At 43.3% G+C, this 5680-nt stretch overlaps 1 protein-coding gene across 1 annotated transcript in view; it reads right to left on the bottom strand.

Annotated features, from left to right (window-relative positions):
- The window catches only part of LOC106812309 (flavin-containing monooxygenase FMO GS-OX5-like), a 17346-nt gene that overhangs the window by 1625 nt on the left and 10041 nt on the right, over positions 1–5680 (bottom strand). The window lies entirely within an intron of this gene.

Consider the following 5680-nt stretch of genomic DNA (forward strand, 5'->3'; position numbering starts at 1 on the left):
ATCAAAAGTTTACAATATTTAATTGCTATACCAGCGATTGTTATTATAATTAAACCTCAAAAACTCACCTTTTTCCAGGGAAGGAATTTTTCTTTAAGATCAGAAGGGAAGGGAAAGTCAGGGTACTCCATCGCCTGCGTAGGTAGGTTAGAGATAAGGTTCTTATAAAGACCAGAGTGTACTGGGTAGCCATTTTCACCTACCCCTGTCTTGTCTGTGTACAACCACACACCCCCTGAAATAGATTAGACAAGAAAAAGATGAGCAGTGTTAACTATTGTTTTATGATTTATCTCGAATAGGAAAATATTTTGGAAGATGTGGCGGCACAGATTTAACAATCGCAATCAACATGTATACAAGGTTACATCGTAAATGGTATTAGGTATTATCAAGACTACGTAATAGGGATTATGTACTCTCTATTATGTACTCTTGTTATTATGCAATGCCTGTAAGTTACACCTGCTGCTTTTCTCTTTCTCGTAAAAAATGTCTCAACTGGTAAATCCAAAAGCAATTCTCTTGCCTCCGGATATTCTCCGTCGGTGCAGGCGAGGCATTATCAATGCCAGGTTCCCATCTCTTTCTTAAGGAAGTCGGAGCTATATTCACCAACATTTTATGATAGATTGTGTGTATAAAGTTATATAAACATTCCGATTAACTGTTGCTTTTGAATTAATTGCTTATGCCTTTACGATGTAACCTTGTATACATTGCGATTGTTAAATATGTGCCGCCACATCGTCCGAAATATTTTCTAATCAACACGCAAACGAGGCAAACATTACACGAATTCAATTTTCACTCACCGATGTTATCTCCACGTTCGTAAACCTCGAATTCGAAATCTTGCGGTCGTGCGGCAAGCATGCGGGCAGAAATCAACCCTGACGGCCCGGCTCCAATCACAGCCACTCGTAATGGTGCCATACTAGATGTTTAACCTGTGTTTATAAAGAGGACAATGTAAGTTATTGTCACGTCAAAGTGTATATTAAAAGTTCATTGGCATACTTGACTTAAGTATAACTGGGTGCGATGTAAGTGTAATGTCTAATCTATGTCACTTGCACACTAATAATAGTGTTAATTAACATTTCCTGGATCCATTCACCTACGTGATACAGGAACTGGCATTGATACTGGTGGGTACACTACAGGAGCTGGCATTGATACTGGTGGCTACACTACAGGAATTGGCCGACTTGGGTGGGTACGCAGCAAACGCGAGCAGCGACCTGGTCTGAAGCTATTATTCAATATTGTATATATGTCTGGAGCGGCGTTGGAAGCCATTTCTTCACTAATAATGGATACTAATCTTGGTATACGATAGGTAAACATAAGAATTGAAATGCTCCTAAATGATGACTGTTTTAGGGTTCGTTCACATATTTTCCGGTATTGACTCTGGATCGAGGGAGAAGGCAATAGCGGTGATTACCCCGTCCCTGGACCCTCCAATGGAAATGCGCCGTAAATCCAATGTAGTTCCCGTAGATCCCGCCGTAGTTTCTTATAACGAGTCGAGCTTTCACACTCTAACTAGTTAGCATATGTAGGTTAGGCCGTGGTAAAGGGCCCACCCTAAGCAAAATCAAAATGAGTTGTATTTCATAGATAGACCCAGGATAACATTGTTCCACAGAAGCATGGTCCGATCATAGCACCATACCTGACGTCATCACGATTATAGGTTGCAACCGGCCATTTTGTTGCTGAGAGAGAGAGGGAGACAAATAGCAGCGATAGCAGTAGCAGTAGCAGTAGCAGCAGCAGCAGCAGCAGCAGGCAGTACAGTCAGCATCAGTCGCTTTGTATGGCAGCAGCAGGCAGCAGGCAGGCAGCAGCAGCAGCGACAGCAGGAGTAGCGCAGCAGCAGCCGCGCGGCGCGGCAGCAGTCAATCAGCGGCAGGCCACCACAGCACCCACACACAGCCAGCCGGGCTTTGGGTCACAAGAATTCCGGTCAGCACAAGGAGCACCGCGGCACACACCAACACCACGCACACACACCACCACGCCACGCACACCCACCAGCTACGACACACAATCACACACACTCCAACAAACACCACCGCACATTCATCATAGACGAGTTTTTTTTGGGATATCGACCGCACACGCACAACAAACACACGCACTTTAGCGCGCACAACCCAGCATCACCAACGTGTTACGTTACGTCCAGACCACCGCACATTCACCCACACACACACACCAGTACACAGATATAATAATATTACATAACACCCAACGATACCACGACCCAACATTCAAAGCCAGTTGCACATTGCCTCCACACACACACACACACACGTTCGTTCTAGCACCGACTGACCGGTTTGCGCTGTAGCCTATCTTCTCGTCTAGTGTTTGCATGGCCGGCACTTAAATATCGCCAAGAGATGGATCAACACAAACGCACGGGACGTCACGAGCAAATCACTAAACACACCTATAAGCATGCCGCACGCTCGCGAGCATACAAACACAGCGACAAGACAAGACCAAGCAGCTAGCCGCAGCAGCAGCAGCAGCAGCATGCGGCCAAGGCTTGGTCGCCTTCTAGGCTGTGAAGAGCGCCGAGGTGTTGGTGAGGGGGGTGGCTGGAGGGGGGGCCCGCGTTTGGATGTTGTATCACTCCATTACACGCTCTTATGTGGTAATGTAGTGTGTACACACGCACGCCGCTTTAAGGAGGTAAATTACCGGCGCGCTGACCCTCTTTAAGCCGATCATGTATGTTAACAACGTTATTTTGAAGTCGGCGCAGCTTCCGTAGTCCGGCTTGTACACACGGACGCGCATGTAGGGAGGGACCTCTGTGCGAAATCGTCGCGCATAGTTGGTGCAGGTTGCTTTTAAGCTTTATGATGTTTTACGACGGTCATCTAAATTAAGTTTGGTCCTGCCAGAATATATTCCGTTTAACGAGGTCGCTGCTCTTGTCTTTATCCGATAAAGCTAACTTGCGTAAGCAGATTGTTTTTCAAACACGATCGCGCACGTTTATTTGAGGCCAGATGAAGCGCGTCGCGAATGTATGCTACTGTATTCACTCAAGCATGAAACCGAACATAATACATTTCTTTATTATACTTTTTGATGTGCTAGAATTTTTGTATATGATTTATAGAATCTCGATCCATATGCTCAACACCAGATCCTGTACCATAAGCCGTTCTCGAAAATACGTGATACCACGTGACTATCACGCGCGAGCACCAGCAACCGAACGCAAATTCTTATAACAGTAACCTTAACTCTCGAAGTTTGCTATGATATTCAGACCCTCTACAGCACGCAGAACAACTGCGCGTCTAGCATACGCTACTCAACACAGAGCACTATGGGACTCACACCTGACTGGCCACAGGCTAAGTTCTCACACACGAGACATAGAGACTCAGCAGCTTAGGCACCCTCTATATATAGGCGCTACTCTGGTTTTCGCCCGTCTTCACTAACATACGAACGCTCCCCGAAACATAGAATATAATACACATCTGCGCGGCAAGGCTACTAAGGCAAATGCAAGGTTCAACTCCACGCGCACAATCTATCGCATATTACAGGCAAACACACTCGGTCGCTAACAAAACTGTAAGTATGCGTGGCCTCCAGATCATGGGGGGGAAAAAAAAATAAAAATGCACTTTTTCGGGGCCAGCTTTTTTAAACTTGCGTGCATGAAAATTATACTCTAAAATTTTGTTTGCATTGAAATCTAGTGCAAACTTTACACGGGGGATCTTTGTTTGAGCATATTCGCGGGGGCTCTTTTTCGGCATTTCGGGGCTCTTTTGGGCATGTTCGGGCTAAATTCGCCCCGAGCCGGCCGTGTATTTTTTCACTGCCGCCGGCATGATTGCTATCGATCATCTATAAAGGTCCCGCTGGGAACCATAATTAACGACTATAGACTCTTTTTGTTCCCGTATAGCGTCGGGAATATTTAAGTGCGGGGCAATCACAATTTCAAACTGTACAAAGGCAAAGACTGCGCGGACAACCGAACCAACCTTAAACGTTTGTAAGACATGGAAAAATTAGAAAGCATTTCATTCCTAGTGCACACACAATGACGAACAACGTCGCGGCCATAATAACCTGCGACATAACAAAGATAATTTAGAATACATGAACGTAGTTTAGACGACGCGAGAAATACATGGTCACGAGATCTTGGCACGATTGTGGGAGCTTCGCATGTATTTAAAAACCTCTTTACAGTTTGACATAAAATGTTGTCGCTTGGGTTACGGTTAATTTCTAACGGCTACTAAGACGTTAGCATTTCTAAGTATATCATCTGCTGCAATAGACGGGATGGGAGAAATGTTTGCACATATCCATAGTATTTCCGCCTTAGCTGTGGTAACAGGCGCTTTCAGAATGAACACTGTCGCTTGAAACACATGTGTAGGTGTATACAAGTCTCCAGAGTATAGCTTAGCAATTGTGATAACCACATAATTATTAGTCAAATGTAATAGGTGCTAATATTGACAACATCAGTATTTACACTATGAACCTTCTGTTGAAAAGTTAACGAGTTGATAGATAGACGAATAGTGATGACTTAATTGCCACATTTTATTAGTGATACGTAATAGGTGATAATTAATAGTATAATATTGTTGCGTAAGAAGATATAAAGAGTATATTTTTTTGTTGTGGCGCAAGCTGTTATTTTTGCGTTATATAATAGAGCCAAAACCCTTTATTGTCGTCTATTTTCTAACAACAGATTCTCTTTTAATAGAAAATATGTTGTTCGGTGATATCAACAGTTTTCGTTTCATTGGAACTAAATTTGTTACTACTAACAGGAATTAATACTCAATATATGAACTACTTATTCCATCAGTAATTAATCCAAATAATTACCTCCATAATGTTTTATCTATGTATCAGTACAATCCCACGTAGCATCAACTCGACATATGTTAACATCATGTATGGAAAAACTATAGGCGATGATCAATTAATGATATTTACCTGAACTGTTTATTCAACTCTTAAATCAATACTGGATGGACCGCCTCAACCGCCTCCAATTTTTAATACTGTATTTTCTTTAATAATGTACTTTCCTTACAGAAATATTCGCATGGTGTGTCCGCTCAAGCACGGACGAATTTCGCTGCGAATTTTATCCGCACAGAAATTCGCAGTGTACAAAACATGTTCAAAACATTCAAAACATACTAAAGAGTGATCAAACATGTTTGACATTTTCGCTGCGGACGTGCGCATAAATTCGCATTGTGTGTCCCATTGTTGGTGCGGCCGATTGTTATAATGCAGCGAATCATTGATCAGTATGCTAATCACGTGACCACATGACTTTTGGAGCCATGGTGGCGCCGTGTGGCGCCAGTAGATCGCATGTAGTGTGTACGCTGCGGACGTTTGAATAAATTCGCATGGTGTGTCCGCTCAATTATCGCATGCGGGTGCGAATATTTTCGCCGCGATTTTCGCTGCGGATATGATCGCCGCGGACCTGCGAATAAATTCACATGGTGTGTCCCAGGCTTAAAGGGACATTAGCCCCTAGGATTTTACTGCATACAACTGTACTTACTGTATAGCAAATCGTCTATACCCACACGTATTTGTTACCAGATACCTAATTTAATTGTTATAATTAATTACACATCAATGC

This window comes from Priapulus caudatus, unplaced genomic scaffold (genome assembly GCF_000485595.1).
Source record: "Priapulus caudatus unplaced genomic scaffold, Priapulus_caudatus-5.0.1 Scaffold632, whole genome shotgun sequence".
In the NCBI taxonomy this organism is placed as follows: Eukaryota; Metazoa; Priapulida; class Priapulimorpha; order Priapulimorphida; family Priapulidae; genus Priapulus; species Priapulus caudatus.